The 27,945-nt window shown below is 41.1% G+C and overlaps 1 long non-coding RNA gene and 1 other non-coding gene across 2 annotated transcripts in view; both read left to right on the top strand.

The window, feature by feature from the left end:
• The first annotated feature begins 1,107 nt into the window (after positions 1-1,107).
• The window catches only part of LOC134744486 (uncharacterized), a 78,149-nt gene continuing 51,311 nt past the window's right edge, over positions 1,108-27,945 (top strand). The window contains exon 1 of the long non-coding RNA XR_010128095.1: positions 1,108-1,325. This is a non-coding gene — a long non-coding RNA (uncharacterized LOC134744486). The remainder of the gene's footprint in view (positions 1,326-27,945) is intronic.
• On the top strand, positions 2,448-2,520 carry Trnas-aga (transfer RNA serine (anticodon AGA)). The gene has a single exon. It is a non-coding gene; the product is annotated as a tRNA-Ser (tRNA).

The raw sequence follows: 27,945 nt of genomic DNA on the forward strand, positions 1-27,945 counted from the left end.
ATCCCTCGTAACGGCAAGTTCGTGTACATTTTAAACGCCTTAATGAGTTGTTTATTTGGAGTCCCGCGGGCTTGTGGCTTATTGTAATGATGCAGGAAGAGTTTAGATGGATGCGGTCAAATAATATAGGAGAGAAGAGGAGTTTGTTGAGAACCATAGAAAATAGAAGAGGAAAGATACTTGGACACCTGCTATGACACGACGAATTTATCAAAAACATAATTGAAGGGAGAGTTGAGGCAAGGAGTCGGAGGGGGAGACCAAGAAGAACATACATAGATCGAGTAAAGGAAAAACAGGTTTGCCAGTTGCTCGCATATCGTGAAAGTCACACTGTTCCGTGCATATTGCACAACTTTTTACACGTGCAGCCTGTGGGTTAAGTATACACAAAGGGCATACAACGCTCTCCGTGTTCAATACAATGACGCCTTTAGGGCGCTGCTGCGGCTGCCGCGGTTTTGCAGCGCCTCGGGTATGTTCGCGGAGGCGCGCGTGGATTGCTTTTACGCTACTATGCGCAAGAGGGCTATGTCAGCAGCTCGCCAGCGGAAGCGCCCTACTAGCGGTCGTCGCAGATCGAGTTGACTCTCCATTTGTGAGGCACTGGTTGTCATTGCACGCACCAGTGTCTCACAGATGGGTTAAATAAGAAGTCTTGTATGGGTATTAATTAATTTATGAGGGACATGTTACTTATTTTTACGCGACTATGATTTTTGTATGACATTCGATTTAAAGTTAGTTTATCTGAAATTCTACGTGAATCATGTTTTATTTATTAGTTAATTTTTATTCTTTTATTTTTGACATGTTTCCAGTAACTTAGTTAATATTTTAGTAATACATATTTAAATTTTTAAGTTTGTATTTTAATTTTAATAGATCTTTATGTTTCAAAGCTTTTATGAGCCATGTTGCTTGAATTAAATGAATACAATACAAAAAAACTCAACGTCGTGTTGTATCAGGCTGTCAAGGAGAAGGCAGAGGACCGACACATATGGAAATCGCTCCACCGACAAGAGTATAACTCTTTAATATATGTTGATGATAATGATGGTCAAATAATACACCCGGACCAGGACCCGGGTACCTAATGTCCTTAAACTACGTCCAAAAAAGAGGTATGGGTACAGTGAATGTCATCTCGCTTTGTCTGGTAGGGCACAGCATAGCGGACGTCATTCTAGATCTAGAGCAGAGCCCAACTGGGGAAGTACCTCCACTTTACAAAAAACCGCAGCCAAATAACACTAGACCCTACTCATAGTGTTGTGTTCCTGCCGGTGAGTAAGGTTGCCAGAGCTTAACGAGGGTGCGGAGTGTTAGGGTCGGCAACGCGCGCGTATAACCTCTGGAGGTGCAGGTGTACATAGGCTACGGAGACTTGTATGTCACCGACTTAGTATAAAAAAAACACTTCTATCTTTCTTTCCTAATTGTGACCAAAGCTATTATGTTCATTCCGTTATTGAAGTTGACCATTTAAAAAAAAACTTGTTTTTGGTAATATCAGTCTCAGTAAATGAAAAGATTCGGATTTTGTTTCAAATTTACTTTATTAACATAATCTATAGATTCATCTATGGAAAATGTATACATACATTTTCTGTACCAACAGCTATCTTCTGTTTTAATTTGTAATTTTTTTTTATCTTTATTTTATTTTTATTAAATGAGGGTTAAAACCAATGCACCTGGATATCAGCTTGGACTTAGTTCAAAGGTATATGAATAAAAAAAAAGGTATATGAATCGTCGACGATCACAAACTCACAAGCAATATTGAACCTTTAAGTCTAAGGAGAATCTTTGCCTCCTTGTGTGTGTTACCGCTTGTACTCTGTGCCCTGAAGGATTGTTTGACATGATGCCAACGGCCGCTTACTATCACCGCACCGCTCGCCGTCGGCAGGGTGTTCATCCTTACACCCTACAACCAAAATGGTCGCGCACTTTGCGGTTTAAGGGGAATTTTCGGGACGCTCCGGCTGTGGAATGATTATGAATATTAAAGACTAACTTACCTCTAAATCACGAAGATACCAGCCTTCAATACCGCATTCATAACCAAAAGCCTTAATCTTCTGATATCTGCGTCACGTCTCAAGCCAACCCCTCTACTCTCCCCCCTTCCCGCCTCTTATCTCAAGCCCTTAGGGATGAATGAATAACGCAGCATTTAATTTAATACCTTCCATGACAATAGTCATTGAAAATAACATTTGTTATAAAACGCAGTTCGTGATTACCGAAAATTGGGCCCTTTTGTAATGACGATTAACAGGCCAACTTTGGGAACAAATCAAATTATTTTATAAAATATTTTTGAATTCGTATAGGAGGTGCAAGCGCGTACTGCTTGCCCTTAGAGTTGGTCAAAGACGCCTAGTCTTAGTAAGATGGCATATAGTCGAGAAATTGGAACCGGTTAGTTCCGCCGTGGCGGGGTGGCCTAGGGGTTCAAGGCGTTAGCTCAGATTGCTAAAGACGCCGGTTCGAATCCGGCCTTCACCACTGGAGGGCTTCGTCACTTTTTCTTTAAAAGTCGTCGTCAATAGAACTTGTAAATAATGTAAACAAATATGACAGATTTTGTTAGCGTTTGACACATAACCTGACATTTATACCTGACTTTATATACAACTGAGTAGATGTAAGTTTACTTGGCAATACACGATACACGCTTTAAATACTCTAATTAAAAAAAATGTGCTCGCTTTAAGCACCCCCATTAACAACATTTCAATTAAATGTAAAGGGCCTCTACATGTTGGCTTCAGTTCCGCACAAATATGTAAAAAAACATTGTTCCGTGTACGGACAAGTTGTGTTTAGATCATTTTGGTCACCTCGCCCGCTTCACTATTTCCGCAGCAAACTGAGCAAACATGTGAAGTCACGTCCGTAGTCAGTGATCAGCTAATCACCGCAAACGACTTGTTATCGCGAAGTTCGCCCCGGACCGGACACGGCTCGTTAGCTACGAGTGTGACCACTTAGTAGTAGATTGTTAACCAAGGGATGAAAGGCACTCATTTCTGCCGAGGTCATGGGCAGTAATGCGGCGGCGAATGTCACCCATGTTATCAAGGTAATTGGCAGTGACAGCCCTCGCGTCAAGGCAGCAGTAACGTATCAGTAGTCATACCTGCATTTGCCATGCGAATGTCTACTTTATAGTGATTACGACCCTCAGAAACGAGGATTTTATGAGAATTAAACTTAGTTAAGCTAAAAATACGTTGGTATAATCTTAACTTTACTGAAGAAAAGGTTTACAAGTTAAGGCACAGGGCTGACACGCACATCAAAAATCACTTGCGTTTCTATGTGTGAACGGCACGTCTATACCCGCGTCATGCGTCATAGTGTGAGTAACGACGCGATTTGGGAAACGAATTAGAGATTCACTAGGTATGAAATAGTAAGTTCCCGAATCGCGCCATAAGTTGCTTAAAAATAGTACTGAGCGGCCGGCAAACGGCCGTCAATCTGCTGTCGCGGGGCGAGGTAATTCGAGTCGGGGCGGGGCGGTGCGTGGCCATTCTGTATGATAATACTAACTTATTCTGTGGTTAAGGTGCAGTGCGTTCAAACAGCAGAGTTTCTGAAACGTCTTGAGACCTTTCTCACGGCGTATTAAAATATAAGCTCTGTATATAATAAGGTTAGAGAGGATTATGTTTCATTATACAGTGTCAAAGTCGACGTATAATGTTATTACACAGTGAATTCTGTAATACCATATAATGATCAGCTCAGCATACAAGGCTCAAAGCGACTTGCTACAGACATACATAATTCTTCATTACCATTCACAAAAGTATGAGACACCCAAGGGAGGGAAAGGGAAATCAATTCAAACTTACATTGTGATATCAAAATGATATCTAAATGATGTTAGTCGCCCGTTCGTCTCGCTCGCGCCTATACATGTACGGACAAGTATGAGCGAAATGCACGCGCGACTGACATCATTTTGATATCGTTTTGATCTCTCAATGTAAGTTTGAGTTGGCCTTAGGGTTCAATAAGATTTAAGCGGAGTTTTGTAAAAGCATTAAAGAAAACAAAAAGCTACATTTAATTTAAAAATACACTTAATTTGGTTGATATAATAACGTGATTTTTTTTTGTTTTATGCGTAATGGTACGGAACCCTTCGTGCGCGAGTCCGACTCGCACTTGGCCGGTTTTTGAAAACTAGTTTTGACTAGATGATACATACAACACAAATGAACTGTCGCCTGCGGTATTTCCGGACCGATATGACCTTCAAACCTTCAAGAAAAGAGCGTATTCCCATCTTAAAGGCCGGCAACGCACTTACAACCCCTCTGGTGTTGCGAGTGTCCATGGGCGGCGGTAATCGCTTTCCATCAGGTGATCCGTCTGCTCGTTTGCCTCCTATTTCATAAAAAAAAAAGGTTTTTCCCTTGAATAAAACGTGTAAGTATAGGTATATAATACAAAAATAAAAAATAAAAAATTGAATATAATTAAATATAAAATTGAATATAAATTGTATATATTGAATTGAATATATTATGTAAATCCAATTATGACGTGTAATATGAAATATTATTATAAATATATGAGTATTAGTATGAGTATGAGTAAATTTTTTGCGTTTATCCAAACCTCTCTTTATCCAAAAACATAACGTCTATCCATTATCACTTAGGAGTGTGCCTGTCAGTATTTTAAATGCATTAGTTCTCAACTACACACACAAGATGAGCATCATTATACCAGGGGGGTGTCACTGCGCAGTTTAGGTATATTTGGCCGGCGCACCGCCCGGGCAGGTGTATGGCAGTGGGCTGCCGCTCGCGCAAAATTTAAAATACGCAATGGCTTCGAAACCTAAATCGCGATCTAATCTGTATAAAAGATAATGTTCTGTTTACGGATGTCTGAATAAACGGAAGAACAAGGAAGCAGAAAAAACCTTTTTTTTAAATTCTGGACTATATAATACGAAAATTTTATGTTTACAGAATCAACGTTTGTAATTCCTACATATTTATCTTAAAAATAATAAATCAGTAGGTATAGGTACAAAAACTTGTCAAGTGACAACCCCGTGCCGACACTCGCCGCTCGGTCATAAAACTGCGGCGCGCAAAGAAAATTCACGGTTCGTGCGCGGTTATAAGTTTAAATTTTGCTTGCAGGCGGCGGGTGTAGGTATAATTTTGTACCTAAATCTGGCTTTTGTGAAGGAGTGAATTTTCTGTACGGTAGTACTATTAGTTATTCTGTGATTATACCTAAGTTAAGATTAGTTAAGATTTATAAGAATTTAGCGTTGTACAGTCTCTTCATTTTTATAAGGTCCTGGCAGAATATATGCGATGTGGTTTGCCGCATCATAATGCTGAGCCAGCGCCTATTCTCTGCCACGACACATGGTTTTGTATTTGTATTGTTTTCTTTTACTTATTTCAAGAATTGTAAACTTTCTAAGCTGCATGTTTTCTATGTACCATGTATGTTGTGGAAATGAATAAAGTTCTTATCTATCTATCTATCTATCTATCTATATATCTATCTATCTATCTAACTGGTTCTCTATTATCTTAATACCACGAATTCATTCGCCTTTCACCGAACTATCCACGGGCGAAATTCTCACTCGATATTGAATAGCAAATGCAATCCAAAGCTGGATCGTAATTCTATCGCGAGTTACTAAACATATTAGCAGCGAGAACTGAACTGATCGCATTTAACTGTAATCCCTTGAGCCTGAGTGGTGGAGAGGATAGCCTATACAGACGCGCGAAGGAACGACCGTTTAATTCGTACAGTCGAGTTCATAGATATGTATACATTTTTTCACCTTAATCCCTTGCAATAAAGTGAAAATATGGATACATATTTATGAACTCGACTGTACGTGTAAAGTACCTGCGCCAAAGAAGTTGTTGTTGTTGTCCTATGGCACCCCAGAGGTGCAAAGGGCCTTCACAAGCTCGCGCCACGCCTTCCTATCTTCAGCGACCCTTCTGGCCTCGCTCCAGCTCAACCCGACCGCTCGTAGCTCACTCATTACGTACCGCTGCCAAGAGTGCGCCAAAGAAGGCCTATCGTTATTTTTATTTTACTTCCGTATGAACTTGCACTTTTGTGTATGGTACTAGCGAACATGGGAGCAAAATTTGAACTTATTCACACTTACAAAAGTATGAAATCTTGAATGTCTCCGGGCCTTGTATGGCGCAGGTACCTACATTATTTATATTATATTGAATAGATTGCGCTCCACTGACATTTGCCAAGGAGCGAGTGGGAACTAGAAGCTCCATTCGAAATTTCTAAATCGTACGTAATAATAATGATTCTTTTTTCGGTACCTTTTTCGTTTCCAAATCTAAACTATGAATTTATTGCTATACAAGTCACATTTTTGCATCAAGAGTTACGCTTGTTTGCCCACTGTGGATGTGCTCTGCTTCATTTAGGGGATAAAAGATAGTCAAATATTTAAGCCATGCACCTTTCTTCTAAAACACAGTTACAGTTATTGCAAGCGTAGTCGTCCTATTTACCCCATGCCAGAACATTAATGCATTCCGTTTGCACTTGTTCGTACATGTATTAGAGCGAGCGCGACGCACGGACAAATGATAACAAAATGACATCATTTTGACATCGCAATTTAAGTTTGAATCTGCCACCAGCTCTAAACCGCGCAGTTATTGATAGTGACTGCTTCCTCTGAACAATATCGGAGTTTTTAGCCATTCAAGTCTGAAATCGCACAGTTAAGTTATAAATTCTGCTAAAAAGGCTGTCTTCTTTACCTGATACCGGAGTTTTAACCATTCAAGCCCTTAAACCGTAAAACTATTGATAGTGTAAAGGCTGTCTTCTCTACCAAATACCGGAGTTTTAGCGACCCAAGCTCTAAAACCGCACAGTTACTGATAGTGATAGTATAGGCTGTCTTCTCTACCCAGTACCGGAGTTTTAGCGACCCAAGCTCTAAAACCGCACAGTTATTGATAGTATAAAGGCTGTTCTCTCTACCCAATATCAGAATCGATGGTCCACACAGTTTAGTCAGATTAATTAGAGAGCTCTGATAAACGAAAAACTACGAATTTGTGTTCCATTCGCTATTTGTTACTCTGTGATGTGACGGCATTTGAAAATTCCCTATTTTTATGAGCACAGTGACGGGGCTAGTGATTGCTTTTGTGAGATTAACTTAATTGCAGTGGTTGGTTTGATAGTGGTTTGGTGGTTGGTTTGGTGGTGGTTTCGTAGTTTGCAGGTTTATTTATTTATTTTAAAGCAAGTTTTAAGTTAAGGTTAAGTTAAATTTGGAAGTGTTATAAATAAAAAAATCTAACTAGAAAAACATATTAAACATGTTACTAACGGGTCACTCACGTATTTTAAGTCGAAAACGCTCGACATGTTTCACTCCGTACCGAGGAGCGTCATCAGGAGCTTTTCGACTTAAAACACGAGTGGCCCGTTAGTAATATGTCTAATATGTCTGTGTCTCATGGAAGTCTTGTTATTAAAAAAAAACTTATTGCTAACTTCCATTCCATAGAACTCAATAAGGACCTGATTGCGGACCGACAACTCACGGGTCGCAGGAGATCTGGTGATAGATGATGACTGGAGGGGACTGCCGCGTATGCCCTCTAATGACATTTATTAAAGCAATAAATTGATTAAAAATTAATTAATTAAATTATATCCCATACATAAAAATATTTTGGAAAAAGAGCATAATAGAATAGATTGAGATTTAGATATTTATTCTCATAATATAAAATAACAATATAAATTATCTTAGACTAATCTACACGAATTTATATTTATACGAATACAATAGGTATTAATAATAAATAACATAATAATAAACTAAACGTCTAATATGCGCCTCCACCCTGAATCGTACCCGGCTCAAAAGTTCCCATGATGCCTGCAGGTTTAAATTAAGTGTTTAATATTAATATTTCTTATATGTAGGTACCTAAGCAGTACCTATATGTTTTACATTCATATAGCTTCTTCGTATTGTTACAAAAGTAGGCGAAAAGTACTTAGTTTTTAAGCGAATAAGGTCCATTTTCCAGTAAATTCTACGGGTTAGATACGATAGGGTACATATGCGTATTACCGAGCACTGACGCCGGCGATCACCGGATAATCCGGTTATGCTCGCATTGCCGGACTAATGCACCGATAGCCGGCTATTATTACGCTACCTATGGACTGAATATTGAACCATTCCCTAGATAATAGCCTAGTATGTAGACAAGTTAAATTACTTCACAACGCTCTTTGAATCAAATGGTGATTGCACCAATATACGTAAAAGTACTTACATAAATACAAGGGTAATGTATCTACACTTAAGTGCGAGTAGGGAATGCAAACCGGTTTTTATTTGTATGAAATTTAAGTTAATAACCGGTTATTAACCGGTTTTTTTTTCATACAATTAAGAACCGGTTAGCATTCCCTAGTTCGTGTAAGTACCATTTTCGAAATAGTTAATTCAGTCTTACAAAAATTTGGAAATAATTATGCATGTACAGTCGCCAACCGATATATCGTAGCTACCGTTGTTCAGTTGCTCAAAAATAACTGAACACGAACTCCAGGGCCTTAACAATAGTGTGTTTAGATATTTGTGACCATCTTGGCCGCTCCAATATATCTGATGGCGACTGTAAAAAATATGTATCACAACTTTAAAAACTTCTGTAGTCACTTGGATGAAAGTTTGAAATCTTAATAAACACACTCCGACTATTATTAATTTTTAACAAGCAGAAACGTCTGCGATCGATGCTATTAAGCTTAGAATAAATTTAAAAGTGGAAAAATTACTGCCTTGGGTGAGATTTGAACTCACGGCCTCTGGATAGATACTCCAGCGCTCTGCCATCTGAGCCACCAAGACCTCATCCATAGTCAGCAAACCTTCCCACTATATGGGTCTAGGGGACCCTAGCGACATCTACCGTAAGAGTGTTACACTTCTTAAACGGCCACCGGAGTTCCAAGTCATATTGGAAATTCACCAGTTACGATGTGCTACCCATTCTAAATTAATTTTTAACAAGCAGAAGCGTCTGCGATCGATGCTATTAAGCTTAGAATAAATTTAAAAGTGGAAAAATTACTGCCTTGGGTGAGACTTGAACTCACGGCCTCTGGCCGACTATTATTCTTCGAGCGTTTCAGTATTGACTTAAAAGTTGGGGTCTAAACTGGCCCAAAGTTCAAATGTCGAATGGCTATAACTTCAGAACTTAGACAATAAAGCTTTAAGGCGGTTCCCTGAGCCAGAAGGCGAAAAATCTCCTTACATGATCATGTTTTTCTATGAGGCGTTTATATTAGTAGACGTGGAAAAAATATATGTAGTTCTTGACTATATTTTCTTTAATAACATAGCTTCCGATACACGAATTATGACACTTCGCTCGATACAATTAATTCCCAAATTAACCTCTAACTCGGACTTTTAATCCAACTTTACTCGGTTATTTATTATGTGATACTATAAACAAAAAAAGGAGAAAAACAATCTTAACTTAAATAGTAATTTCATAGCTTTCGAATTTCGATATTGTAACGTAACGTTTTTAAAATAAATAAAAATCGACGAAAATTCGATAAAAATTGACACTTGGCGCGCATTATCTTTCCCGTTCTTTCTTGCGAAATGTGACAGTGACAGCGGCAAACCGATGGAACAGCCTTAAGGGTAAAACACACGGAACGGTGTAGTAACGAGAATCAGAACTTAACGAATATAAGTCAAGAATAATCTAAATTAAAAGTTTAAAGACGGATATCGTTTGCGAGTTACTTTTCCGTACGTATATAATATTTGTTGAAGAAATAGCGGCTAAACGCGGTGTGGATATGAAAATAGTGACGAATTCAAGTTGGAACAGATTTATTTATGATCATGAAAATGAGAACAAAATTCGATGTGCCCCTCAAACAGGGCATTCTTTCTCCCCCATACAGGTAAATGCTTCTACAAAATAAACAACTAATGCAAGCCCCGTGTTCCTAATATCACGTCATACCCTCTAAGCCCGGGAATGGAAACTGATGACGATAATAAAATATAACATTCAAACGAATGACACGAAAACCTCAGCACGCATTATTCTCAATAAGAATCGGGGGAAAATAGTGGGATGCTGTATAAAGTCCGTGTTACACCATATCGTGCCAGACTAGATTATATTGCTTTTTTATGTTAGTGTGTAAGATATTTTTTGCTATGCCCTACCAGGGTATCAGTGCCTCTTACTTTGCAAATACCATCTATGTAATGTAATGTACATGATTATGCAAATAAATAAATACAAATATTGCTTTTTAACCCCCGGCACAGAATAATAGTACATTACTACAGAGGCCGGGAAGGAAGGGGTTGCCGGACGAATAGAATATATAGGACGGATAGTTATGAGGCCGACAACCCGTTTTCACGCCGATGTATGTATAGTGCTTTTCTCAAACGTTTAATATAGGTATATTGTTTGTCAAAGGACTGTCTTATTTCAAACATAGACAGAGAGAATCATACTATCTTTGTCTTACACTAGTACTAACGCCCAAAAGAAAAGGATGAGTATAGTTTTTTGTTCTTATTTACTAATAAGATTTGCTTGACCAACTATATATATCAATCACGATATTATTTTTTTTAAACTAGGAGTATTCCAGCTTCCAGCGTAGCAAAACCGTCTAGTGTGATGCGGAAGGGTCCTGGATTTTCCCCAGGCTACCATCCCCCCACACAGTCCTACCGCTCGAATGGCCATAACATAGAGCCCGTCAGGTTAAAAAAAAATTGGCTGAATGCCATGATGTTGTGCCACAATTATATGTGAAATAGAAATTAAAAAAAAGCCACTTCCCGGCCTAGGCCTGCAACTTTGTATGAAATTTCATTACAGACCTCTAAAACTTCACTAGCAATGGAAACGCACAACCTGTATTCTTTGATATTTTTTTTAAATCGGACACCTGCCACGGGGCGCCCTGTATAAGTACAAAATATCCGATAGACGTGCAGTAATCAAAACAAACGACACACGCATTTTAGGATACCGCGCCGCGGAATTACCGCATTACACTGTAGGACATGTAAACGGTACACTTCAGTTTTTATTTGTACGAGCTAAATATTATCTTGGAATTGTAAGGATTTCTTTGTAATTAAAAGCAAAGAATATCTCTTGTACCCTAATAAGATAACAAAACTAGAAAAATACTAACACAATAAATAAGATCATACATTGTATTTACAAGTATAAACGAGTAAATACAATGTATGATCTTATTGTATGTTTACAAGAAATATATTTCAAAAACAAATGGACAAAACATTTAATTATAAAAACTTATACTGGCACTGGCCCGCAGTACTTATATTTACGCGCGGCGTGATTATGAGATGAGCTGTGCTATGTTTTTAATTTAATACACGTATACACAACATATAGCAAGATATATATACATCACGCGTGTATTTTACTCTTACCCGTGCGAAGTAGGGTAGAGATAATCGTTACATTTAATGTATACCATAAAACATGTTACTTTACTTGGTTGGCGCGAGGACCCAAAATGAGTCTTGGCCTCCGATACAAGAACACGCCACCGCCCGCGCCCGGTCCTGGCGGATTCACTTTAATTCACTCCAGCTGTTACGTCAGACCGATCTGGTTTCGTATAATTTTCGAGGACTTTTCAATAAAGTTCGTTTTATATCTACAAATATTGAGGCCTTGTAACGATAGATAGGAACGTTAATATACTGCCCGCAGGTTTGCACGCTGCTCTAATGACTGTAAAATAACCCTATTCAGGGCTTTTTTTACCACTTTTTACACGTGCAGCCTGTGGAGCAAATTTACAAAAGCGTCGTACAGGGCCCTACAACTCTACAAGTTCAATATAATAATGCGTTCCGGGTGTTGATGGGGCTGTCGCGCTTTTGCAGCGCCTCACAAATGTTCGCCGAGGCGCGCGTAACCTGTTTTAAAGCAGCAATGCGCCTGCGAGTCGCATCGCTAGTGCGGCGCGTGCGCGCCAGCCCCAACACCATCCTGTCTATGATTGCGGATAGAATGGATTGTCCGTACATAATGCACTGTTGTGGGCTTCACAAGCCCAGTAACAGTGTATAGTAACTGTAAATTTAGTTAAGAAATTATTACTGTCACTAACATAGTTTTTTTAAGTTTTATTGTAAGTACTAACATTTTATGAGCCATGAGCTCGAAATAAACGATAATTTAATTTAATTTTAATTTTAATTTAATAGACACTCCTCCTCCTTGCATCGGTTTCCTTATCACTGAGGGTAGCGTGGTTACTTCTAGGGAGCAGCTTCTCTTGGACAATTTGCTGCCACCTCCTTCTGTCTGTCGCCGAGTGTAGGGCACCGTGGAGCGTTACATCAAGGGCAGAGCGAATTTGACCTGTCCACCGCATTGGGGTCCTGCGTCTCGGCTTATCGCCTTCGATTTTACCAGTGATTACTCTTTTCCAGGTTAACACTGTCTTTCCTGGCAATGTGGCCAAAATACACAAGCAATTTGCGTAAGCAGATAGTAGACAGCCTGGTTGTGATGGATGGATGCACATGAGCCAAGCGTCATCAGCCCGACACCTGTTCGCCACGGGTACATTACACCTGCCAGGCTTGTGGTCGTGCTTGCCGCTCCCGTACTTTTTTTTTAAATTTTGAATAGACTGGTTAATGATGATACCACGGCACGTGTCTGACATGCTCGATGTCTGTAATAGTCTGTATAGATAAAAATTATATGGTTTAAGCCGACTAGCCGACTAATCGGCGCTCGGATACTACTAAACTTTTGCAACGTAAAATCCTGGTGATGCAGAGGTTTAGCAACTGCTGCTATGTTAGACCGATCTGGTGTAGTATACTTTCCGAGGATGTTTCAACAACACCTTATCATGGTTTCGTATAATTATTGATGACTTTTCAATATCTAACACGTACTAAGCTTTTGCAATGTAAACACCTGCCAAATCGGTTTGGCAACTGCTGCTTCCATGTCAGATCAATCTGGTTTCGTATCATTTTCTAGGACTTTTCATCATTAACTCGTATTAAGCTTTTGCAACGTAAATTCTTGGCGAAGCAGAGGTTTGGCTGCCGCTGCCCCTGTTACGTCAGACCGATCTGAATTCGGAGAAGACCTTTCGAGGACCTCCAAGAAGAAGCTGAGCACAACGCTCCAACAATACAGACATAATGCTGTAACAAAGAGATTTATTGTATAAAGGCCGGATTCCACCAGTGTGCGGCACTGTCCGCCAGAAGCAGCATATTCAGCACAAATATACTTGTGCCGGATAGTGCCGCACACTGGTGGAATCCCGCCTTAAGATTTAATTGGTTATTTTGTAGTCGTAGGTGTTTAAGTGACCGAATTCTTAGATGTCTCGATTCTAAATCTTTTCTCCTTTAAGGCGTAACTTCTTTATGTATGAATTGAATGATAAATTTCGTAAAATACCTGCGTTATTGCAAAATTATATAAGATCCACCGACGGTCATGCAGCTAAAATTTAAACATTAAGTACATATAATAACTCTTCATCATCTTCCTCGCGTTGTCCCGACATTTTGCCACGGCTCATGGGAGCCTGCTACAGTCCGCCTGCTCCTATATATATTGCACGCGCGTAATTATATTGCTGTCTTGCCCATGTGCCGGCGGTCAATGACACTGCGAATGGGAAACCAATATAATTATGCACGTGTGATCGAGATAGGAAATGGCGGGTCAATGTACCTACGTCCGTCCATACTTAACTCATACTCACCCATAAGAAAAACGCAGATTGCGATGGGTCCCGGCTGCTTTTTGTGGTAAATTATGTTAGGATAATACAGCCAAGTGCAGCACAGGAACATAACGAGCCAGGGTACCATTAGCACTGGGCCTGGCCGGTATTCGCTCTGCAAAAATAAAACTGGTAGAGAAACAATCGCTCGCCTAAAGTTCGCCGTGAGTTCAGGTTGCAGCTCGCTAACGCAATACTACGTAGGCGAACAATACGCGAACGCGAAGCCTTATAGCCTTTGATACCGGTGTCCTACGTGGGCGATCTCATTGTGAACGCGAACGCCGTATCGCCGCGCAGCTTCGCTTCGCGTTCGCGAGTTGTTCGCTTACGTAAGACGCTGCGTAACCGCAGACAGCCGTGCCTGCCCGGGATCGAGGATATCACTCTTATTAGATTGTTCATCTTTAGTATTTTTATAACAAAAAATTGTAATCGATTTCATTTTTGATTAAAAAAATAAAATTTCCCTATAACCAGTCGCGCGCGGTCGGCCGAGTGTAAACGACGCTGGCTCTTTGTTAAACGAAGTATAAGTACAATAAAATGGCGTTAAAAGATTTGGATTCAGTTACAAACATACTCAAAAAAAATCCTACAACCAATTGAACAAAAAGTGAGTGAATTATCGGAAAAGATCGACGGAATACTTAGTGAAATACATGTAATAAAATCAGTTCTAAGTGTAACAAAAACCGAGGAACCATCGAAGACTGCCGGTAGATCAGAAAATAAATAAAGCACAAATTAAAAATGCCAAAAATTCACTGTCTTGGGTGGGACTTGAACCTACGACCACTCCACTGTTCCAACTCCACTCCGTCCGTTTCTCACTTTTAATTTGTTTCTAAGCTGAATTAATAACATCGTTCGCAGACGTTTCTGCTTGATAAATAATAAATACAATACAATACAATACAATACAATACAATACAATACAATACAATACAATAAGAATAAAAATTATTTATTTCAGATCAAAAACGATCCATATTTTGTTAGTAACATTTTAGCCTTACTACTATGTTAGTAACCTATATCTACTTAGACCTACCGATGACTACTTCTGTCCAGTACCTAATGAGCGGGCAGTCAAGGCGCTCGGCTAACGCCCTTAGCATGCTGTTAGTGCTGCCGCGCACACGTCCAATACAATACAATACAATACAAAATTAAATTTTCATATTTTTAGCTTTTGTGCAAAAATTGATAGGTACGAATATTGAATGGTGCAAAGACGCTCTACCAGCCAACCATAGGGCTAAACAGAGATGTAGGTAATAAAATTGGTGCAAGAAGAAAAATAAGAGAATTTAATTTGAAACTCTTGCAAACAGCTGAAAAACATAATAAACAACAAATATACACACAATTATAATTATAATAAAAAAAAAAATGATAGTTACTATTATGATCCCGACGCCAAGTAATTGAGACGCCAGTAGGTTCAATCCGAAGAGAACGCTGTAGCGAATTCTTGATTCTGAAATATAAATAGAAATAAAGGGACACTATATAATAATATTATACATATTAATAACGGGTCACTCATGTATTTTAAGTCGAAAACGCTCGACATGTTTCACTCCGTACCGAGTAGCGTCATCAGGAGCTTGCGTCGATGGTGACGGACCGGCGCAGACTACGGGCCGCAGCCCGCAAATACGTGAAATACGTGAGTGACCCGTTATTAATATGTTTAATATGTCTGTGTCACACGGAAGTTTTGTTATTAAAACTATATAATAATCTTACACTTTACTACCTACGTCTCTAATCTTCATCAAGCAGAAATGTCTGCGAGCGATACTACAAAGAAAAATATAAAAGGAATTGGAAAACACGAACTTGTGACCTTTCGGAACACCGGTCCGATCGCTATAAACACGAACTTGTGACCTTTCGGAACACCGGTCCGATCGCTATAAACACGAACTTGTGACCTTTCGAAACACCGGTCCGATTACTATAGTATTTTTCAATCAGAAAGGGTACGCTGACATATATCAATTCAGTACAATTTTGCGAGAATCGGCGTTTTTAGGTTGTATGGAGATGACGCCTGTGAGCGTAACCCGTCGTGTGAAAAAAAACTAAAAGTACTACCAACTGAACTACGAAAGCTTATTAGAAGTGTGTGAATCTTTATAGACCGCGGGCCAGGAACAGATTTCCATGACCAATCGCCCACCCGGGCGAAAACTCTCGTATAGTGGTTAACGGCTCCGTTGGTGGGGTGAGGAATGGCAGCCACCGAAGCGCGTAACACGGTCTTTCCACCGCGATACAACCGGCTGACGCGCACTAAGCGGGACGTTTTGGAAACTCGAAATCTCATTCAAAATGACGCAAACGCGCGTCACGTCAGGAGTACAGAATATTTCAACTTTACTGTAGATTTTGGTAGTACTCACGCTGCATATCCATGTTGATAAACTTGTGCTCCTTGTCAAACATCTCTACTCCAGTCAGAACCAGCGCCAGCCGCACCAGGGTCAGCAGGCCATCTCCAGTCACCACCATTATCGAGCCAACGCGGACGTTGAAGAAGTAGAAGCTGCTTCGGAATGGGAATAGGACAGGTGCTGGCATAACAACTAAAACAAAATACCCATACTTTAATATTATAAATGCGAAAGTCTGTCTGTGTGTTACCTCTTCACGCTTAAACCGCGGAACCGATTTAGTTGAAATTTGGTATAGAGATAGTTTGAGTCCCGGGGAAGGACATAGGATAGTTTTTTTTGTCGGAAGTGATCCCTAAAGAGAGTGAAAAGCGGGGTCGAATTGAGATAATTAATGAATTGCCTGATAATTTGTGTGCATATGCTCAAATTGAATGATTGTCATGAGACTTTATCCAGGCGCTATATTTACTTTAGCTGCTGTTACTACGTTAACGCAGACGAAGTCGCGGGCAAAAGCTAGTAAAGAAATATTTGCAATCTGTGTCATAGTGTTGTGTTCCTGCCGGTGAGTTGCCAGAGCTCAACGAGGGTGCGCGGTGTTAGGGTCGGCAACGCGCATGTAACACCTCTGGAGCTGCAGGCGTCCATAGGCTACGGAGGCTGCTTAACATCAGGCGGGTCGTATGCTTGTTTTGACTCTAAATTAGTACCTGAAGAAGCGCCTATCCAGAAGTGAATTTGGGTTTAGTAAACAGAAGTGAATTTCAGTTTTAGAAGTAAAATAATAATAAATATTAAATCTCACCGAGGCCTATTTAGAGAATTTATTAACTCGTAACATCTCATTGGATAAATTATAAATATCTAATTATTTATGTGATGTCGAATAAAATAATAATGATTTACGCGCTAAAGTGTCACGGCATATCTTCAAAACTCTCGAATAAGTAAATACCCAACAAAATTGTAAATTAATAACATTTCTATCAAAACAAACCAAATAAACATAAAATAAACTGTTTGGAACAGTTTGTGTCACGTCGTTTGACATGTCAGAAATCGAACCATAGGCTAAATTAAATAACATACGCAAATAGGTTGAAATCGTTCCTTGCAAGGAAAGTGTGTTATCTATTTTGTAAAAAAATTCTTCGCGGATAGTGTTATTATACTTATTATGTAAGATAAATATAATACTTTTCCAACACACAACGTCGTATGAAACGCGTGTGGCGAGCACTGGCTGATGCGCGCAATCGCGCAGGCCTGTCGAGCTGACTTGTCTTTGTCACGTCAAGTAAAAATTATCTCTCAGATATCTTCCGTGTTATTGAAACCGAAGGAAAATAAAAAGTAGTTAAGATTGAAGAACGGTTTTATTATTACTAACTACTTACACATCGACTTCCACACTGGTGACCCCTTCTGAACACCTTGAATTAAACGGAAAATGACAGACGACACGCAAAAAGTCCCGGCCGACTCCCATACGAGCGTGGCGCCCGCTACATTCGGAGATCCTGTCCCTACCACTCCCGCTCCCGAGGTATACCGTGTCAGCGTTAAAATTCCACCCTTTTGGCCCGAGGAGCCCGAAATCTGGTTCGCTCAAATAGAGGGTCAATTTAACCTGTCGAAAATTACAGTTGACGAAACCAAATTTAACTATGTCATCAGCCACCTCGATCAACAAAATTGTAAAGAGGTAAAGGACCTAATCATTTCGCCTCCAACCAATAATAAGTACCAAAAACTCAAAGAAGAACTCATTAAGCGACTGACCGCTTCCAAAGATAAAAAAATCAAACAACTGCTAATGCACGAGCAACTAGGGGAGCGCAAACCGTCCCAGTTCCTACGACATCTAAGGGACCTAGGCGGTCCAACACTATCTGAAGACCTTTTATTGACGATTTGGAGATCGCGCCTACCTAACAACATCCAAACTGTCATTGCTGTTCAACCAGATGCTTCTGTCGACTTATTAGCGGATCTGGCAGACCGAGTTCAAGACATCGCACCGGCTACGCCGCAAGTCGCATCCACGTCCTCTGATTCACCTGGATCTTCTCTTATAGAATTAAAAAATGAAATTGCTGAACTAAGGAAGCAAATACAAGACTTCAAGTTTAATCCGGGCAGATCCCGCACGCCCTACCGTTCCGGACCCAATCAACGTCAGCGTAGCAAGTCTACCCGACGTTCGTCGTCTAGTTATCAAAGGTTCCCGTTATGCTGGTATCATGCTAAATTTGGCAAGAATGCAACTAGATGCGACGAACCATGCGACTTTCCATCGGAAAACTTGCCGGGCAGTCAGTAATGGCGACGGACGATTGCCCCAGTTCTTCAGGTCGCCTGTTTGTGACTGACCGCATGTCAAAAATGCAGTTTCTCGTCGACACTGGCAGCGAACTCTGCGTTTTCCCTTGCACTGCACTAAAACAGCGCCGCCCCAAGACAATTTTTCAACTGACTGCTGCAAATAGCTCCATTATAAATACGTATGGCTACGTGCACCTGAACCTTGATCTGGGCCTACGCCGTGAATACTCGTGGCGTTTTATCGTTGCCGATGTTACTAGAGCGATTATCGGGGCCGATTTTCTAAGCCACTACAACCTTATGGTCTATGTTCGACATCAACGACTGGTTGACGCTACCACCTCAATCTTTGCAATGGGCACACCCGCAACCACGTCAGATATGGTATATTCTATTAAAGTTTTGTCCGGCGACTCAAAATGGCATAGCTTGTTGAAAGAATATCCCGAGATTACCCACCCCGCAGGTGTTGACAGTCAAGTTAAACATAATACTGTGCATTACATTAAAACTATCTCTGGCCCACCCGTCTTTTCATCTCCAAGACGCTTAGCGCCAGATAAATTATTAATCGCCAAGAAGGAGTTTGAAGCTATGCTGAAGGATGGAACAGCTAGACCATCAAAAAGCCCTTGGGCGTCCCCGTTACACTTGGCACCGAAGAAGGACAACGGTTGGCGCCCTTGTGGGGACTACCGCATGTTGAATGCCCGAACAGTACCCGACAGATATCCAATACGACACATACACGATTTTGCTCAAGGCATATCAGGATGCAGCGTATTTTCCAAACTGGATCTTGTGAAGGCGTACAACCAAATCCCCGTCAGCGAAGAGGACATCCCGAAGACAGCCATTACGACGCCTTTCGGGTTATTTGAATTCCCTTACATGACGTTTGGGCTTCGTAATGCCGGACAAACCTTCCAACGCTTCGTCGACGAAATGACAAGGGGTTTGGACTTTTGCTACACGTATCTAGACGACTTCCTGATATTCTCTAGAAATGCCGAGGAGCACGAAATACACCTGCGATGCGTCTTCAGCAGACTAAAAGAATATGGCATGATTATAAATACCGCAAAGTGCACATTCGCCGTTCCAGAGATTACCTTCCTCGGTTACTCCATTTCAGCTAGCGGAACTAAGCCTCTAGATACAAAAATTGAAGTAATAAAGAATTTCCCAACCCCCAAGACCGTTAAGGAGCTGAGACGATTCTTAGGGATGATCAATTTTTACAGGCGTTTCATTCCTAAGGCTGCAAGTATCCAAGCTCCGTTAAACGCGCTACTTGGCGGACCTGTCAAGAACTCCTATCCTATAAATCTATCCGATAATACCTTGGAGGCGTTCAACAAGTGCAAGGAAGGTCTCTGCCATGCTACAATGCTAGCCCACCCCATCTGCCAGGCAGAGTTGGGTTTGGTATGTGACGCATCTGACACCGCGATCGGTGCAGTCTTACAGCAGCGTCAGCAAGGCTCATGGCAACCTTTAGCCTTCTTCTCAAGAAAGTTGAGTCCTGCGCAACAGAAATACTCACCTTATGACAGAGAACTCCTCGCAATATACGAGGCCGTCAAATACTTCCGTCATATGATTGAAGCTAGAGATTTTACTATCTACACAGATCACAAGCCCTTGAGTTTTGCTTTCGGCACACGAAAAGAAAAATGCTCACCACGACAGTTTAGGCATTTAGATTACGTGTCGCAGTTTTCAACCGACATACGTCACATTTCTGGCCAAGATAACGTCGTGGCTGACACCCTTTCTCGCATAGAGGAAATTCAGTCGCCCATTAATTTTGTCCAACTAGCAGAAGCCCAACACAAGGATCCTGAGTTAAGTCAACTTTTAAACAATAACACATCTCTACGTTTTAAAAAAATGAAGCTTCCCGACGCACACGTTGAGTTGTACTGCGACATTAGCACTCAGGTGCCAAGACCCTACGTCACTCAGTCATTGAGAAAACAGGTTTTCGACAGCCTACATTCACTGAGTCATCCCGGGGCAAACTCATCAGCGCAGCTTATCGCAGCACGTTTCGTGTGGCCAGGAATTAGAAAGGACTGTCGAGACTGGGCCCGTGCATGCCTTCCTTGTCAACGTGTGAAGATAACTAGGCATGTAACTGCTCCCTTAAGTAACTTTACACTCCCACGAGCAAGATTCGCGGACGTTCATATTGACCTTATCGGACCGTTGCCCCCGTCTAACGGGTATCGCTATTGCCTCACAGCCGTGGATCGTTTCTCCAGATGGCCAGAAGCAATACCGCTCGTTGACGCGACGGCCGAAACTGTAGGCAAAGCATTATTGTCAGGATGGATAGCAAGGTTTGGTTGTCCATCTTCCATCGTTACAGACCGTGGCCGACAGTTTGAGTCCGCTTTATTTCAACACCTCGCCAAAATATCCGGTTTCCATCATAAAAAAACCACAGCATACCATCCAGCCTGTAACGGCCTTATCGAACGCTTTCACAGGCAACTCAAGGCCGCCATCACCTGTCATTCATCAGAGAACTGGACCGAGTCACTTCCTCTCGTACTGTTGGGGATAAGGAGCGCATTTAAAGAGGACTTACAAACTTCATCGGCTGAGATGGTTTATGGAGAGACACTAAGATTACCTGGTGAATTCTTTCACCTGTGCACACCCGGTACGACCGACTTAACGGACTACATTGCTCGTCTTCGGTCAGCGACTGAAAAGCTTCAACCCAAGCATGCCTCACGTCACTGTCATCCACCAATTTTCGTATTCAAAGAACTAGCCACCGCCAGTCACGTATTTCTGCGAGAAGACGCTCTGCGTGGTGCTCTGCAGCCAGCATACACAGGCCCGCATCCGGTAATAGAAAGAACCGAAAAAGTTTACAAGCTCATGATATAAAGCAAACCCGTCACGGTCACGATTGACCGCCTTAAGCCAGCTTATATATTGGTAGACGGCACTCAACCTAAAGAACCTACTACCCAAGATAAAGTTGACACTGAGCATGTTAATAGAAAAACTATCCAAACCCGCTCTGGCCGTACCGTAAGGTTCCGTGATTACACTCGCCCGTAGTGACGGTCTCTGGAGGGGAGCCATGTGGCGAGCACTGGCTGATGCGCGCAATCGCGCAGGCCTGTCGAGCTGACTTGTCTTTGTCACGTCAAGTAAAAATTATCTCTCAGATATCTTCCGTGTTATTGTGCGAAGGAAAATAAAAAGTAGTTAAGATTGAAGAACGGTTTTATTATTACTAACTACTTACACATCGACTTCCACACGCGTGTGCATTGGTCATTACACACATCGGCTTTCTTATTGCACAATATCGCCTCGTGTGTAATGACCAACTTAGCACACTTGTATCATAATGTACCTATACTATTATTATTATGCTTGAATACGGTGCTGGGAATAACTTTGGAATTTATAGAATCATTCTAAATTAGAAAAATGATTAAACATACTTAAAAAACACTCAATGAAGGACAAGGATTATTTTACCTTTTTTTAATGTTAGAGATTACAACTCATACAGAATGTTTTCTAAATACCTTATTAACCACCTCTAAAATAACTGAAATAGCCTCCATTCTCACCTTTATTGATAGAACACTATGTAAGTAGACAGAAATTTATTTATCTGGCTAACTAAGAGCCTGGGTACCTCTTTAAGTGAGACATATTTGCTCGCCCCTCGATGTCCCACTTATCCAGGTTTCACTGTACCTGTACGACTGTAGGTGAGTAATAACTCTTGTTTTTGCCATGGTGCAAAAAGTATTCAGGGCAGCGTGACCTTCTTAATTTGTTTATAAGCTAAATCATTTATTATCATAAAATAAACGGCTAGCTCGTGCTTAGACCACAGATTTAATATATACGCTAGATGACGCAAATACCACGATTTGTATTGAAACCAAGCGTGCCGACTTTTTCGTACAAAATTTACGCATAATATAATTTTAAAATTACTTATCTGTCATAGGAAATATGTTCTTGCCTTTGGGTGCTCGCAATTTTAGGGCTGTTGCAGTTAATTATCATGCAACGAAGCGTTTTTTAAATTTTCACGGACGTCCGGCTGCAACAACTGACGCGAGTGGACTGTAAAGAGCGACGGTCAACCTCGACGCTTGGTCGGGGTTCGGACACGCGAAGTAGATGCATTTGCGTCTTCTTTGGTATATTTATTTCTGTGGCTTAGACATAACCGAACGTTCCACGGACTCGGTAATCCGCGTTTCCTTAATAACCACTAAGCCGGTCGGGATGAGGGAGAAAGGAGTCATAATTTACAAAATCTTGTATTTATTCCCACTGCGCGAGCGTGTGGGTCTGAGGGTGTAAAGTCCGTCTAAGGGCCGGTACAGACGGACTGCAGCCCGACTGCAACTTGTATGGGAACAGTTGCGTTGCAGTTGCGTTGCAGTTGGCGTGCAGTCGGCTCGCCGTTCCCATACAAATGACAGTCGGTTTGCAGTCCGTCTTTATCGGCCCTAAGCTAACTTTTAACCGAATTGAACAGGTCAAAGTAAGGGAGTATAAACGTCATACCTGTTTACATAGACATTAATGATGACATAGCGACACTTTGTCATTCCAAAAACGATGCAGAGTTAGCTTGGTTCGACTAACGAAATACCAACCTAAAGGTAAAGGCGCGTACATTTACGCCTGTTTTCAGAAGGCTCACTAACTAGGACAAAATGGTACTGAAATTAAATTCCTTGACCGTAAAGTGCTAGAGTTTCAAAGCCGTCCTTCTCTAGAAATCGATGATATATGTATTGTGTCGAAAACAGTGTTGGCCGAAACGTTAATGCAATTAACCATTAAGTACAAATTGAACCGTAAACCGTAACTTTTACTCGGTAAGCGATAACAACAAGACAACGAAAACCCCGAGTGGATGACGTCACGGGATCAGCGTAATCCCGGAATTTGGTGAACGAAAGGTTGAGGCGCGCTGCGAATTTTTAACCAGCAATAATCAGCAGGTTATCACAGCTCTCACTTTTATATTACGCCGGTGGCAAACAAGCATACGGCCTGATGTTAAGAAGTCTCGGTAACCTATGTACGCCAGAGGAGTTACATGCGCGTTGCCGACCCTAACACTCCGCACCCTCGTTGAGCTCTGGCAACCTTACTCACCGGCAAACAACACTATGAGTAGAGTCTAGTGTTATTTGGCTGCGGTTTTCTGTGAAGTGGAGGTACTTCCTCAGTTGGGCTCTGCTCTAGATCTGGAATGACAACCGCTGTCCTGTGCCCTACCACACAAAGAGATCACATTTACAGTGCCCATACCTCTCTTAAACATATATACATATAATCACGCCTATTTCCCGGAGGGATAGGCAGAGACCACGGATTTTCACTTCCTACGATCCTGACATACCTCTTTCGCTTCCTTCACTTTCATAACATTCCTCATACACTCTCGCCGGTTTAGGGTGCTCTTGACCTGGCCTTTCTTCAAGATTTCTCTCGTAAACATGGACTTATCCAAAACGTTGCACTTAAGTTACATTGTTCATTACCAATTTGTTCAGCCCGAATGCACTGCATCGAAAAACTCCAAAAGCTGATAGTTAGAGTTGGCGATAGTTCGGGCGCGAACTACGCCCGTTAATTGACGGGAAGTTTTAATTGGCTGCTGCTAGTGATGTACCAACAATGAGACCCAGGAATATTCCCGGAAGTATTGCCCGGACTGTAACACGCTTCGCTCAGTACCCCTAGTGTAAATTTCATTCGATAGCGTGATGTGACATACTCAAATGACATGCGTCATGCGTTGTGTCATTTTGTATGAGATTTTGAGTTTCCAAAATGTCGCGTTTGACGCGCTGTTCAAAATCCCATACAAAAATAGAATTTGCGATAGTTCGGGCGCCAACTACGCCAGCAAACTGTCCCCGTTGACAGTTTTTTCCCTATAGGTACATTAGAACATAACTTGACCGAATCACGAGCGAGACTCATAATGCGTTCTGTGTCTTCGAGTCGTGAGCCGAGCCGAACAATTTAGTATCTGATGAGCCCTACTCTTAAGCCTAATTTCAGGTTTCAAATAGGCATTAATTTGTGTTAAAGCTGGCTGTATCTAATGTACTTTTGAGTGAAATATTCTCGTCATCCCCAGGCGGGAATATTTCAAGAATATTCCCACGGCTCAGTACTATTTGCAGCCGCGAGGGGAGAAAACCGCAGTTTCATTAACTCGTCCGATGCAGCTTAATACGCATATTGTTCACTGTCAAAGATGCTCAGAGCATGTCTCGCGGATCCTGGTAATTTGTGAAATGGAGACCGGGAGCCCGACTCTTATTTCGGCTTTGATCTTATTTCGATATGACCTTGAAGAATCCTCACGGTAATTGGTGCATGCGAAATGAAGTGAATGTCAACTGAAAAAAAAACTGGCCTAGTCGGACTCGCGTACGAAGGGTTCCGTAGCATTACGGAAAAAAACAGCAAAAAAATCACGTTTGTTGTATGGGAGCCCCATTTAAATATTTATATTATTCTGTTTTTAGTATTTGTTGTTATAGCAGCAACAGAAATACATCATCTGTGAAAATTTCAACTGTCTAGCTATCACGGTTCGTGAGATACAGCCTGGTGATAGACAGACAGACAGACGGACAGACGGACAGACGGACAGACGGACAGACGGACAGACGGACAGACGGACAGACGGACAGACGGACAGACGGACAGACGGACAGACGGACAGACGGACAGACGAACGGACAGACGGACAGACGGACAGCGGAGTCTTCACCCACGCTGGGCGTGGGTCCCGTTTTTACCCTTTGGGTACGGAACCATAATAAATATACTAAGAAAAAGTGACCAAGGCTCCAGTGCTCAAGGCTGGAATCGAACCAGCGTCCTCTGCTATCGCGGCAGGTGCCTGAGCCATTTGGCCATCTGTGGGTCATAGCGGCATAAATCGAATTTTTTGAAGTATATGCATTTCTTTACTGAAGGCTTATGGCGTGCCCTGGCCATCCCTAATATAGAACAGTATGGTTCGCCCTTCTAACTGTCTTTTCCTAAACATTCTGGAAGGCACAATTGAAAAGACGAGGCAGTGGAAACCCTAGAATCACATATCTCAGCCAAGTGAAAGAGATTGCATCGTACGAGCAAATTAAAAGACTGGCTTAGGAAAGAAATGATTGGCAATTACTCTACCGACAAGAGCAAAGCTCTTAAATTATGATGATGATGATGATTCTAATCGAAACAACTCAGGTGATTGTGAGCTAGCTAAGAGGTGATTTTGAGCTTTTTATGGTTCCGTATCCAAGGGGTAAAAACGGGACTCATTATACTAAGACTCCGCCTTTAGCTAGACAGTTGAAATTTTCATTTGTATTTCTGTTGCCGCTATAACAACAAATACTAAAAACAGAATAAAATAAATATTTAAGTGGGGCTCCCATACAACAAACATGATTTTTTTGCCGTTATTTGCGTAATGGTACGGAACCCTTCGTGCGCGAGTCCGACTCGCACTTGGGCGGTTTTTTTTCTTAGTAGGTATATTTAAGTTGTTCTAATATGTACCTACCTACTTCTAATGGAAGTGAATGTCGTGCATGAGATGCGCGACACCAAGACGATAGTCAAAGTCGTGTCAAAATCATTTCAAAACCATAACAAATTGTTAAATTTGAATCAATCTCCTGGTAGGTACTTTGTGGAATTGAGGCTGGGAGCGCAACGGATTCTGATCTGCGCTAAACTCGGGATTTATGATTTGGCGGAAGTTTAATTTGCCATGAATAGATTATATGAATTTCAATAAATAAATAGTACAGTACAATTTTTGTACAGTCAGGAAAAATGTAAACAATTCCTGCTGCTGACGCTTAGCAAGAATTGTTTGCTCAACTAAAAAAGAAAAACCAACTTCATTTGTGAATTGTTCTGCTGATTATCCTCGCTCTCCCGGCCACCAACTCCGTGAACTCTTAAAAAGCACCCAACTATAACCCTAACACCTTCAGCATAAGGTCCACATCGGGGTGGCAAAACTGGCGCTAACTGATTTAATAACTTTTAACTGGGAGTTAACTGACCCTTCAGGTCTTCCATCGACTAAAGTTAACTGATCGTGAATCTTATTGGAAGAAGATACGGTCTATAATACATCAGCTGAGTGTTGCTGTTAGTAAGCATACGAGAGCTCGTACAGTTTTATAGCTCTATTGTAGTGAGCTTCAGATTAGTAACAACTATCTAGCCAATTCCGACGTGCACTGACATCAAATCGGTATTGGAATGATACTGGAATCGTATCAGCTGTCATTCGCGCGTTAATTCGATCTGTTCCCGATACGATACTGATATATACTGTCAGTGTCATAACCCTTGAAGCATGGAGACTATATAAAGGAGCCAAATCTCTATGTATGAAAAGCGTCCATAAAAAAACAGTAATTAGGCGGCGCCACCATACACCGAAATACTACCGAAAACAACCTAAGTAATTTGGTCGGGTTATTTATTGGTTCATGTTATACGCATGTCCCAGACCCTAACTAGCGCCACCGGAGAGATTAGGAACTATTATTTAAAGAGCCTGCCTTAAGAGATTGGCATCCTTTTCTATACCATCCATACCTTGAAGTGGCAGAAACTGCCTCGCGGACAATTAACGTCATTTAAATTTGGAATTAGATTAATTAAAATAAAATAGAAATTCCTTTAGCTCGAAAATGACGTATGCCACTGAAAGGATATATGAAACAGATCGAATAACTAAAATTCGAATACGTCTGTTGGACTTGTCCGCACAAGTATCAGTGCGAGCGATACGCTCGCGCGAATGAGAGCCGACTGATATGATTCCGATATCATTCTGATATCGGTTTGATATCAGTGCACGTTTGAATACTTTGAATTCGCCTATATGCGTGATTGGACACCGCACTTAGGGTCCGTTGCCTCAGACCGTTAAAGAGTTTGCTAAATTTTATTGTATGGAAAGTGTAAAATCTTCGCTGGTCTCAGGTGTTGTTTAGGTGGTGAAATAAGAATGGACTGTAGTTTTAAATGCTGGTTTACTTTCTAAACTACGAAGAAGTACAAAAAGTGGCAAAGTGAATTGTCGTTAGGAATCGAAAGAATGAATGGTGAGTTTTTTAAAGCCGTAACTGTCAAAGTTTTGAATACAAAATTGCCATATTAAAATCAGAACATTGAGACTTAAATTATAATATCATTGAATGTTTTAGTTAAAAAACATGCAATATGAATTAAATTAATCGGGAGTCGTGGAAATCAAGGGGAG

The sequence above is a fragment of the Cydia strobilella genome, chromosome 9 (genome assembly GCF_947568885.1).
Source record: "Cydia strobilella chromosome 9, ilCydStro3.1, whole genome shotgun sequence".
NCBI lineage: Eukaryota > Metazoa > Arthropoda > Insecta > Lepidoptera > Tortricidae > Cydia > Cydia strobilella.